Source organism: Mycetomoellerius zeteki, unplaced genomic scaffold (genome assembly GCF_001594055.1).
Source record: "Mycetomoellerius zeteki isolate Tzet28-1 unplaced genomic scaffold, Tzet1.0 scaffold120, whole genome shotgun sequence".
NCBI classification, from domain to species: Eukaryota; Metazoa; Arthropoda; class Insecta; order Hymenoptera; family Formicidae; genus Mycetomoellerius; species Mycetomoellerius zeteki.
This window is the reverse complement of record NW_017256127.1, coordinates 304,067-317,859: the sequence shown is the minus strand read 5'-3', so window position 1 is coordinate 317,859 and position 13,793 is coordinate 304,067. Positions and strand designations below refer to the sequence as shown.

Below are 13,793 nucleotides of genomic sequence, written 5' to 3'. Positions count from 1 at the left end.
TTCGCTAGCTTTATTCTCCCAATAGAAAACATTTTAATATAGAGTAGAACAGAAATTATATATATATATATATATATAAAACAAAATTAAAGATTTAAATCACCTAAATCAATGATTCTTCCAGTAGCTTTTTCTAAACGATAATTATAAATCGCAAAGCTCATAGTTGTTTTTTTTAAAGCCTTGTTCAAGAAAGATATCGTGAAGAAGGTTAAAGTTAACCATACTGGATAACGATTTCACACTTCTCAGATGCCATATGAACGACAAATTCTCACAATCCAATAACAAATTGGGTGGTCGCTACTGAAACATTCTCGAGAGTTGTTCTTTAGTTGACCATGGAGCCATGTTTGCCGATAATGCGATTGTCGTATGATGCACTTCTCGTGAGTCATTTAAACCTTCTTGATACGCCGATGCAACGACTCATGAACCAGCAGTGCCATGCACCTTCCAAGATAGCGTTTCTCCTTCTTTCTCTCTCTCTCTCTCTCTCTGTCTTTTTCTCTTTCTCTTTCTCATTCCTTTTTACGATGAATGCGTATTTAGATACCGGTACTCATCGTTGCACATGTCAAGGTCAAATGGCATTGAGGATTCTAAAGATGGCATTAATTGTCGTAATTCATGAATCAATCGTTCATAATCTTGCTAGTTCCAAAAAAAGAATGTCATGCCGTAAAAAATTGGTCTAAAGATAACAAAAATTGGTCCTAAAAGACACACAATTAAAATCAATTGGTTTTCACGTCGTCGTCGCTTTTAACAATAATGATAATTCTTTTTGTTAAAACTTATTCCTCGAAATATATTTCTGAGCATATATACCGAAAAAAAATCAATTGAAGTCAATTGTCGGAAGATATACGATTTAATAAGAATTTATTTCGCATTTTGTAGCTTTATGGTAAAACTATTCTTTACATCAGTTTTCTGCTTAGAGCCATCTGTGCCATTTTCCTGATATCGCAGTATATTCTTGACATATCAATGTATACTCGATGTATCAATGGCAAACACTGTTACTTATATCGTGATATTTTTCCAAGACAACATCGATAGACAGTGTTACGTTCATTTGTATCTCGTTCTCACACGGAAACCTTTGAGATTAAATAATGCTCAACACTTTTGATAAATGAAGCTATTTCTATTCTGTGTATTTTTTTAAAATTAACTTATTATTTTTGCTTGTTTCTGTAATGATATTGAATTAAACATTTTACTACTTTTCATTGAAATAATTATGAGATCATGAAAATTAAGTACAATATAAACAATAAAATATAAATGCTGAAACTCCAAATTAGAGATACCTATTCGACTTGATAGAAAATTGATAGAGAAGAGACTAATTTAAGTTGTTCTTATATAAAAGAAATATACAGAGTCAGGTCGAATAACGTGTAAAAGCGAGCACGATGTGATTCCTTATAAAAAAATTAAAAAAGAATATATATAGAATAAAATTTTTCGATTTTTTTTTCTGCTTCGAGAAAATCGAGTTTGAAAATCCGCTGTTACGGCTAAGCTACGGTTCGTCGAGCGACGTATAACGAGTATAGTGTTTATTAATCATATTTACACTGAATCTAAAAGCTATTAGGTTTAAGGAAAGACACAAAGAAATTTTTAGTGAACAAAATTTTATTTTATTAATTACAATATTGCTGGAACTGTTGTTCTCGTTATTAGATATATAACTGTGCCTAATTATCGATATCTGCACCTTCGGCAAAGTATTTTGATTTTTTAATTGCTCGAATGTGTGATTAGTTGAGTGATTAATCGCTCGACGAACCGTAATTTAGCCATAACAGTATACGTACGTAACGGATTTTCAAATTCAATTTTCTCGAAAATTAAGCAGAAAATCGAAAAATTTTATTCTATATATTTAACAAATTTTTTTATAAGTAATCACGTCGTGCCCGCTTTTACATATTATTCGATCAGACCCTGTATATACTACAAATACGTATAGTATCCAATTTAGAAAGCATGCATGTTAGCTGGTGTTTAGCGCGTGTTAGCTGGTCTAAGAAACAAAATTTTCTATACGCGAGTCAGTATATGTTTGTTATACGTCCTTACTGCACTCGCGACTGGCGAGTGTATATTTAGTTTTAGATTGGCATAGGTCGAGGCGCGAAGAGAAGAAGAATCCGCTGAGTCGTTATCTGTTTTCTACGCACGTGGCCTCCATAAGTCGGGATCTAGCCGGTTATAATCGGCAACGCGATTATTACTGGCTAAGACTAAGTGGAACTTGCGGCAACGACGTCCCGTTTTCGGGATCAGATTTCCGTGTTCCAAAAACGGCCAGACACGTTGCTGCTTGCGTGGGACGAGCTTTTTCGATTTGGAGTAGTTTTTACGCGACGGAAGCTGTTTATTTTTTATCGGTAGCTTATTGGCACGTATAATGCACTTTGTTGCAGGCAAACGTTACTTCGTTCTTGTTCTTTCTCATCATTACGAGCAGTTCACACTGAACAGTGTCTTTATTATGCTTCACCATGTCTATTTTCATAAACGAAATCAAGACTGTTCGTAAAATGTAATTGGAGTAATTTAAGCGATAATTAAAACAAAAAACAATTTATTATCAATTAGTAGTATATAATGTATATACGGTATCCCAAACTTCGCGTTAATAACAGATTCCTAGGATTATTTCACGATGGAAAAAACGATCTCAGGATCTGTTATTAACGGATGTCAGACGAAGTCTGAGACATTCGTATACATATAACAATGACATATGCTAATTATGTATAAGATATGAGTAGGGTTGGGAAATAACTCGTTATTTGTAAGTAAGTTACAGTTAGATTTACCTATACTGTTATCAGTAATTTTAACTTAATTTCCTTCCTTTTTTTCTGTAACTGTAATTTAACTTAGTTACATTTCTTTTAGTAACTAGTGATTAATTTGAATTACTTTTACAGTTACTTTTTATATTTTAAACTTATTTGTCTATTTCACTCAAAAAAGTGATCTTGGAGTTATAGCGAAAATGATCTAAGTACGAAAAATAGCTAAAATAGATAAATTTCTAGCAAGTACTGCGATATTGGATATGTATTGCACTTAATCATATAGATGACAGAGATAGAATTTAGATTTGTGCTATAAATTCTATGCGTATGATACATAATTTTCTATCAGATACAAAAAACAGCTATAATTCTAGCTGGAGCAGCAAAATATTTTTTTGCGTGTTTGCTTACTACGCAATATTACTTCCATTATAGACGGTCCATAAAAGCGAATTATTTGTACAAATATCGTAAGGGGCAGTAGAAACTAAACAGTAAGGAAGCAGCCAATCACAGTAGAAAACATAAAAGTTATTCTTATATTTTCTGTAGACTGTGATTGACTGATTCGATTGTTGCTTACATCTTATTGCTTTACGTTTTTCTATGTGTTTAACGTTTTCCATTTTTAAAATAAAATTGTATAACATGTAAAAATCAACTTTTTTCTTTGGTCTTAAAGATCAAAATATTATAATATCTATCTTGTTCTGTAATGATAACAGAATAAATAACCGAAAAATTACTTTTTGAATCACTGTAACTCGTGACTTTTTAAAGCAAATTTTAGTAACGGTACAAAATAACTTTCTCAACTCTGGATATGAGTACATTGTTTCTTTTATTTTGATATTTTGTTGTAAATCATATACGTTTAGACTCGTATTACGACACAGAGTACATGGTATTCTAAAAACGATCATATATCTTACAATCTATCATTCCCTTTAGAAGTTTCCTTTTTAGTAGAACATAATCTGCAAAGCACGCTTAGTTAGCTCAGTTGAAATTTTAGATCTTGTCTCATTAAGTGGGTCAAAGGTCAGACGGTTCGTAACTAAAATTTCAGTTGTCCGAAGTAGCGACGGTGTATAGAATATTTTATGCCAGAAGATCTCAAAATGTCTGAATGAAGCAGAAGAGAAAAATTGTACTATTTGTATTTTACCTTTTGAACTCCGTTTGATTACTCTTTTTTATTCCATAAATTGCTCGCTCAATTTTTATGAACTTTGGCTATTTTTATTATGCGAACTATAGGAGTAATTTTTGGACAACACTTTATTTGAATTATTGTGAAATGTAATTTTAGTGAGTTTTTAATTGTAAAGTAACATCAAGTTTTCAATTTCTCTTTATTTGTAGTTCATTATCTACATAAACAGTTAGTACTGATTTCCAAACTGACTTTTAAACTCTGATTATGAATCCTGTAACATTAGATTTTCCTTTCATGGAGATTAATATCCTTTTGTAATTCTATATTTTCACATTACATTCAAACTCAGAGTTACCAAGAATTTTCTAAAACCGAGTTTCACAATAATCATCAGATCATTTTTTGGTTTGAATTTTAAAATTCTGAGATCAGAATTAAATTTAGAGATCTTGAAAAGATTTAGAAAGCAAGATCTTTTATAAGTTACTTTGTTAAAAGAAAGTTTCGGTCCTAAAAGAATTAATCTTTTCTTTATGGCAAACCCAAAAGTGAAGATATGTGAAACCAGAACAACAAAATCAATAACAGAATACATTGAATCTTGTAAGTCAAAAAATTGTACAATTTATTAATTTTATATCGCTTACAATATCTTTATAATATGCAGATAAAGAAATAAATGACTTACGTATATCGCTATCTTTCTTTGAATTTTGAAAGTGCCATGGTCAAAAAATTAAGTTTCTCAAAAAAAAAGAGGAAAAAGATTATTTTTCAACTTGATAGAATTATTAATCAAATAATATCGACAAGAAAAGCCTATATTCAGAAAATGTGCGTTTCGCGGGTTATCTCCGTGTCCAAATCCATTTTTAGAATGCCAACGTTTCATGAACTGCAATGTTCACGAAACGTTAGTATTCTAAGAATGGATTTGGACACGGAAATAACGCGAAACACATACTTTCTATATAGAAAGTACCCGTGGAAGCTTTATATTGTTCCTAATGTAATTGAATGTCATTTTTGTCACATTTTCGTTTCACCCTTAAGAAACCACCTTTTTTGTTAAGATTTTTTATGAAGTTACACTGAAAAAAATTTCTGATTGAAAATGGACGAATCAGAATTTTCTGATTAAATTTATTAGAATTCTAGTCCATTTTCCACCAGAATTACTATTTAATCCAACCAGACTATTTTTCTCAGTGTAATTTGATGATTAATAGAATAACGTTTATCTAATTCATTCATGTAATAATTCGAAAATCACGTTCTTCGTATTACTTTTGAAGCAAAGGAGTTTATGTTATTATGCTATTTGTTATTATGCTATGCGATATGTTATTTGCACACAACGAAAAATTAGAATCTCATCGTTCTATTATTTCCGTGCCCTTTCTATTTCAAGTAAAGCATTATTTTACAAATTCTGTGGAAAACATCGAGTGTAGAACTGATTATAGCAACTGCGTCTCAACGATCGTTAATTAAACAGCCACAATAGATTTTCCGAGCGATACGAGTACTCTCGTGGCAGCTCCGACAACGATCTACATCGAGGTCCTCAACGGGAATTGGCCGTGGTTAATAATTGCCCTTATGTGCGATATCGCGTGTTATGTGAGTAGTTGGTGATAGTGCGCGTTCTACGCACGTCGAGCGCCGTGCATTCGTGCCGTTGGCGTTGTAACGTTTGCACCCGTCCTATCCTCATCGGGAGAGGGCGAGTGCCCAACGTAGATGAGAGACGTCGACATGCGTTCATGGAAAAAGCTCAACTCACTGGGTTTTATGGGGATTTTATTGCGGTTTTTGGAGTTTATTGAGGATTTTTTTTCGATAAAATTGATTATTTGATATTTTTTTCATGTAATATTTAGTTTACGTTGTATTTATCATTATTTACTTACATATTCAAATAAAAATATTATAAAAGAATTTTTTTAAAATATTATAACAATAATTTTGTAAGAAGTTTTTGTTTCTAAAGAGGGTTCAATCATGTAGCCGAAACATGTAGAACATTATTAATTTTTATATGATCAACGATTGAAATATGATACACTTTACGCATCAAGATTCACGGTTGACTCTAGCTTATAAATCCTTTATTATCTCATTTATTGTAAAAATATTATTATGAATTTGTCAAATATAAAAAATACTTCTGTAGTGAAGAGAAAGAAAGAAATGAGATGACATCACATATATATATATATAAACATCATACATATATATAAAATTACATACATAATATTACATATATAAAATAATAAAAGCATTCTCTCGGGTAGAATAAAAATTTTTATCTCATTAATAAAATTAACAGGTATTACCTCCAATGGCCTTGATCTCAACAAATGTTATCCAGGACATGATTCTATTTCTGAACAACATTCAAGAGATTTTAACCATCGGTTGGACACGTTGGGTAATGCTAATGTCGGCGATACTGTAACTCTTCCAAGCTTTATAATTTGAAAAGTACTTAATAAAAAATAATTTTATGTTTTGAAAAGCTCTTGATACCAGCTATTAGATTCAGCTATTGGTATCAAAAATAGGGTGTTATGTTGAAAAAAATCGATTTTACCTTGACATGACAATTTTTATCTTGGACGAGAAAAAACGAAAGAATAGGATAACAGATAAAAGGCGAGAAGTAAAACATGATAAAAATGGTAAAAGCAAGAATCTGAAAGTAAACAGCATATTGTAAATTAGTCTAACAAACTACGCATGCATCAGAAAAGGCGATAGAGGGATATTAAGTTAAGAAAAATATGCGTTACCTATAATTCACACACATATAATTTACATATAATAAAAAATTTTCCTGTGCTTAAAAAATTTTGCGTAGTTTACAAAATAAGTACTATTAATTTATGCATGATCTTGTTAATAATTCTAATATCATTCTTCAGCTAAATGAATTTGTTTCTATCGCGTGCTTCGTTTTTAATTTAAAATGCACACAGATAAAGTGACAGAAATAATGGCGTCAAATATAAATTTATCAGATTGATTTGTTTTTTATGTGATATATTTTATGTTTTCATGAAAATGTATAAAATTAAACTTTATTGAAAATTATTTGATGTCAATTAAAGAGATTAATATGCTATTATTGATTAAAGTACGTAATTAATTATTAACCAAACTCTCAGTATTTCCATAATTTAGTGAACATGTAGCATGTTACATAACTTTGTCGCTAAAAATGCTTGTAAGGCATTGAACGATTTCGAGGCTGAATTCATACACTGTTAATGAAATTCGAGGATGATACATTTCAGGGGCTTTATGGTCGTGTTAAACATACCCCGACAGATAGAGATTGCGTTATTTGTGTACCCTAATTAGGCATATAGACCTCCAACTCAACATCCGACTGTAAGCACTGCCTACCATCGGATCAAGCCAAATACAATTTGACTTGATCCGATATTTCATCGACGTTATTGTGAATAAATTCGACTGTAAACGACAATCCTGTGATGAATAAGCGGTTCAATGAACATTCCAAATGTGACGATATACGGTGCCTTGTATATTGCTCATTTAAAAAATATTCCTTATCAATTTAAAATATGAAACATAAGTATTGCAATTTTTAATAGAAGAGGTTCGTAGCCACTAAATCACATCAGACATTATTTCCAATGCGATCAATTGGATAAAAAAACAGAAGAATTTGCAACAAGAGAATTTTTTTTCTTCCAGTGATATTGATTTTTTTTATCAGAAGAGTAATTATTAAAGACGCTTATAATATCTTTCATCATTCATGATGATAAACGTACTTTTGTTAAATTCAGTTGAAATTTTGATCAAAACTTCAATTTTAAGTTTCCATGTCCCTTAAATTGCAATTTCACGCAATGCATCTTTTGTATTAGGGCTGCTAGTGCAGTATTTTACGACAAATACGTTTGCATTAGTGTTGACTTGTGCGATCCATGTGCGATACATGCGTATCATGGTCACCGAGAAATTACAAACCGCGAGCGAAGTCAGTCTGGATTAGAACCGCTATGGACTACTGCATGCTCATCCACCAGAATAAACTTCAAGTTTGCATAATACTCGGTTCTCGTGCTTCATACAGCGTACTGTTCTTATCATGCCGCTCTCAATCCATCCAATTTAACGCGACGGTATTAAAACGGATGGTTTTAACATTCTAATTAACACCATACAAACGTATTATATTGCAACAATATATGTAGGTACCTATTATAATCAGCAAATTTCTCAGTCTATCACATTTGGAAACGCATATGATCACATTGAGAAAAACAAGTTATTTCGTTTAGAGAGTTTCACAGCATAGAATAATATTTTTGCTGGACCTCGGTCTATAATGAGACGAAAAATTCGAAAAATTAATATGTTATATGAAATATGAATTTATGTCACACAAAGAATTATCTTATCAACTTATTTAATTGTATATGTTCGTAAATAAATATAAGAAAATATATAAAGTAAATCTTTGACAGATTGATTTTGTTTATAGTTACTGATACGTAAGTATTTCTGTTTTTAATATAAATTAATGTTTTATTCATAACTAGTAATATGTTTAAATGCCTTGTTACTGTGCAACGATCTATATTTAGTAGCAATCTGTACATTAAAAAGCATACACAATTGAAAAAATCTTTTATATCATAAAAAAATGAATAATAATAATAAGTTATCATTTTTAATCTAATGATAAGCATAGCAATAAAAAATACATATATGATACATAAATTAATTTATACTTTGAAAATTACTTGCCTCAAGGCTATTCACATGTCTGACTTCATTTCGCATTTAACAAACATCGAGAAGTGCAAATGCATGTTGCGAATCACATCTGAACGAATGTATTGAGATACCTGCATAAGTGTTTTGTAGTTAAAATTAAGTATCACGCACGTCATCGGAGCGTAATATTTACGCTCATTACTTTAAAAGTCAATCTTTAAATACAAAAAATATTTCAATATTAAAATGTTTACACTTTTATCTCCTATATCTTTTTTAAGCCTTTTTACTTCCGGTTTCGTCGCCTTAAGCAATGGTGTTACATTTTGTATTCTTAAGTAGAAATTGCATTGAATTTTTCAAAAAATCTTTGTATTTCAAGATTAAATGACACAATAACGGTAAATTAATAATAAAATCGATGTAGGATCGCTATGAGAAACCTACAATCGAACATTACGTATACCACATAGCCGTCTTCATTGTAGATATTCTCATGCCTCTTAATGGCCTCGCCAAGGTTAACAGAATTCGTTAAAAAACAATCTCTCTCTCTCTCTATCCTCTCTTCTTCGTCTCTCTTGATCTATCTACAACCGCGTATCTTCAATGCTTGCATCAGAATTGCGCTTACCCACGAGTTTTCCTCTTCCTGATCAGAAGGTGAGGCGAGGCAAAGTTATTTGAGCACAGTTATTTAAGCTTAACAAGTCCACAGAGCCAATATATTGTGCTCAATATACTGCGCATATTCACATCATATATAAGATGTTCGGTAAAGACCGTAACAACTTAAGGATAGATTCCTCAGATCATTTTGAGACGAAAATTCTAATATCAGAATGTCGAGGCTTTAATAGTTTTTGATATAAGCACTTAAAGTTAGCGAATCATACCGCCTAAAGTTCGCGCCTTCAGATGTGATACTACGGAAAATCCAACCGTACCTATAATGCGCGCGAACTTTAGGCCATATGATTCGCTAATTTTAAGTGCTTATAATTCAAAAACTATTAAAGCCTCGACATTTTAGTATTAAAATTTTCGTCTCAAAATGATCTCAGGAATCTATCCTTAAGTGTTGTATAATCTTTATCAAATACTCTATATATTCATATACACGTTTTTGTAAACAGTAATGCAAGAAATATTTGAGGAAAGATGTAAGTAAGATATAATCTAATTTATATTGTATATAAAAATAATAAGTAAAATAAAAATATTCATACACGTATTTAATATAGATAGAATAAAATGATGAAAAATTCATTTTTTATTTACACACTGGAAAAGAGGTACTAAATTTTTATGAATATTTCTTTAAATAATATTAAATGTAAACATATATTATATTTATTTGGTACAAGAACCATTAATTTAATTATTATCTTTTATTGAGTAAATATATATTTGCTGTGAATGTTTAGTTATTACTATTGAAAAAATATGTATTAAATTAAGATTTAGTAACTTTTTGGTAAATATCGACAATAGGGGACCCAGTTCGGATGACCTCGACATATGTTGTCAAAGTCATGACAACATACCCTGAGCGACTTTCAGATGGTTTTAGTTGGTGCCTGTCCTTCGTTTAAAAGTTATTATCAAAAAAGTTCCAAACAAAAGCGAGGTCTACCCCACAATTATATAAACATTAAATGTATATAAGGTATTCAAAAATAAAATATTAATACACGTCAAAAATTAATTTATTGGATATAACTTGCTCACGATTTTAAAAAATGCGTCTATTATATGTTTATTAAATGTGAAAAACAATGTCAACATTAATACTTAATCCCCTTTATTAGTACTCTCATCTCCCCCTCCCCCCTGCAAAGGGGCGCTAAACTCTCATCCCTCCTCCCCCTTGCAAAGGCGCGCGCGACTCTCACTCCCGACTCTCATCCCTCCTCTCCCCTGTTTGGGAGCGTTTTCCATGCAAAGCGACTCCCTCCCTCCCTGCATAAGTGGCGCACGACTTCCATAATTGAACTGTTGCACAACGTTGAAACCCACGTGCAACTTGTGCACTTTTATTTTTAAAGTAGGAAATCTATTTTAAAGCAGAGATTTTTTGTTTTTAAAGCAAGAAATCTATTTTTATAAAATAAAGAATTCTCGTGTTATTTAGTAGAACTGTTTTTTGTTAATAACTTTTTAACGAAGGACAAGCACCAACTAAAACGATCTGAAGGTCACTCAGGGTCATGACCTTGATAACATATATTAAGGTCAAGGTCATACGAACTGGGTACCCTATTGTCAATATTTACCGTGTTCACAATAGGTTTGTGTTAATTAAAGAACTAAAACTATTATAACTTTACTCACTTTCTGACTTAACTCTGTATTGATAATCTATATAGAAAACATCTTTTTAACGTTAGCTGATTTCCTTAAGCTTTATGCATGTTCATTAATAATTGAACAAAATGAAAATTTCTTTTGAATTTTTTTAAAATTCGACATAAAATTAGAAAACGGTATCTAATGATCTTTTAATATAAGAATCGTAGTGCGCCGCATTATACGATGCACCGGGTAATACGATGCAAATAAACTTTTATTATAATGCAATATTTCATCGTATATTACGCCGTAAAAATGTTATAATTTGTTATACAATGATAGATTGTATAACAAATTATATGACGAGATGCTCAACTTCAATTTTACCCTTCCTTTTATTGTGGTTAAAACGTTTTTCATAGTAAATATTTCATGGCTTTTCTTTTCCTTGGGTGTGCCATTCTCCTCTGTTCTTTAAATTATGGGTTTAAAGTCTTTCTTGTTTTAAAGCTGTTTGTTTCATACGTATATACACGTATATTATATTGTTGTTTGGTTGCACATCGTTCGGATGGTATCGAACAATGATGTGCCGGGTGGTATTATTTGCACATTTCGGCCGATTTTCAACTTGGTTCCTGCCCCTTACTTCATCAACCCGCGCGCAGCCTAAATGCCGATCGGCAGGAACCAAACTAAAAATCGGCCGAAATGTAAATCCCAGCACTGGCCTAAGTAATCGGCGAGACTTGATTCATGACGACTGTGTGTTTTGTTTCAAGTGAATATGGGAAAGATATAAGGCAAATAGAAAAAGAAGAGAATATAAGCTGTTAAACAAGTAAAAAATAAGAAAGCCAATAAAAAAATAAGAGCAATATTTTGTTCGAAAAGTATATTAGGAGATAAATTAAAAGTTATTGAAACAGGGCAAGAGGTAACATTAGAATGATATGCATAGACAATGATGGAACTAACTAAAATATTTTTGTGTCTAATACCAATTTACAGAATTAAAAAAATGTAAAAATCTTGGTTATTTTTATTTAAAAAAATATGATTAAAAAAGTGTTATGATGTAAGAATAATGTTTCATATCATGTATAACATTACATTTAATTTTACCGTCCAAGAAAATGAAATCTCGAAAAAACTTAAGATGTTTGATATCATCCGAACTTTCTCTACATTTCATATTTCAATATAATGTATTATATCATATCTATTATAATTGTAATGATTCTTATAATATAGAACTTATTTTATTTTAGAAACGGTATAACGAATCGTTATTCTGTTAACTTTATAGCGCAACATTTGATATAAAATAAAATAAGATATTTTATATATATAATATACTTTATTACAAATCACAAAATAAAATAATACTTTGTTCTTTTATGTACTGATAACAGCAATATCATTAACATGTTAAATGCCGCACGAATTTCAATTAACTTTGCAACATATGACACGTTACAGAAGTAAAGCTATTTTGCAAACATCACCTCATTATCTCATTTAATTGGCTCTCTAATGATGATTCATATACCTTCGTAAATACTGGTTGGTTATATTTTATATGTAGATACATCATAATGTTGGGTCATTGATAACCCCCCTGTAGCATTTAGAATGACGAATCTTATCTTATGTTCAACGTTTACTATTCCTGACACGCGTGATATCGCTATCTATATTCTAGAATATATTCTTATGTATAGAATGCGACTGCGTCCTATATTGTCTTACGCCTTACGACTTACATCTTTTTCCGCTTAAGACATCCGAAGTATGAAAATCGTAGCTGCGACCGCAGAGTCTCCTCGAAATTCGTCACCGACGAGGGGGATCGTCGGAACAAGCACGTGGTCTCCGCGATATCGATGACAAACAACCCGGATTGGTATCGGAGAGCCGGCGCGGGCGGTCCGTTTCGTCACCACGGACTTAGGTACCACGCGCGCACCAACACGCACAGATTCTCACCTCCTCCGACTGCACCGAACGTTTCAGTCGGAAACGCGTCTCCGCCGCCTGGTCCGTTTTCTCAGGCACTTGCACGCGCACTTGTTCCTCATTTGTTCAACACTTCCGGCACCATGCGCCACCCTCGTAACCACCGTCGCCGCCACCGCCGCTGCCGGTTTTACGAGTCATTAAAAATACGACAACTTACTCGTGCTTACCGAAACGCGAGTCCCTTATTATTTTTATTTTTATTAATTACGTGTCAAATGAAGTTATCATAAAATATTATTTAAAGCGAACGCGAAGTTATATTAAAAGCTAGATATTTAGAAGATAATTGCGCTGGACGTTTAGGCTCTGTCGAGATCTGTAAATAATCTATAAATAATGTTTTTTTTCCAGACGGCTTAAACGATCTCATCTAGACGGAAAGGCAGTGGGACGAGTATTGGACACGCGCTCGAGGTATACCGGTAAGTAGGTTATCTTTTGTCCCAATAATAATAACGATAGCTCATCTATTATGCCACCTGCTCTCGACTTTTCGGTTCCTTCACGTTACAAAAAGATAACGGTTGCGTTGCTGGTCCGCCCGGTCGTTTGTTTCGTCGTTTCTTTACGAAGCACCTTCGTAACGTGCAAGAGTTATCACCGATCGTGATTCTGTGGAAAACTTGTCGTCGAGGATTTGTCAATGACTTTTCTCCACGTCGATCTGATTTTTATTTCGTATAAACGCTATTTATCATTGTTTTCCGTTTCGATCAGCGATCATTGTCTATACA

The 13,793-nt window shown here is 32.0% G+C and overlaps 1 protein-coding gene across 1 annotated transcript in view; it reads right to left on the bottom strand.

The window, feature by feature from the left end:
• Hr4 (nuclear hormone receptor 4) overlaps positions 1-13,211 on the bottom strand; it is a 75,497-nt gene extending 62,286 nt beyond the window's left edge. Inside the window, 1 exon segment of the mRNA XM_018461281.1 lies at positions 12,804-13,211. The gene's annotated coding sequence lies outside the window, so the exon portion shown is untranslated.
• Positions 13,212-13,793: the final 582 nt, after the last annotated feature.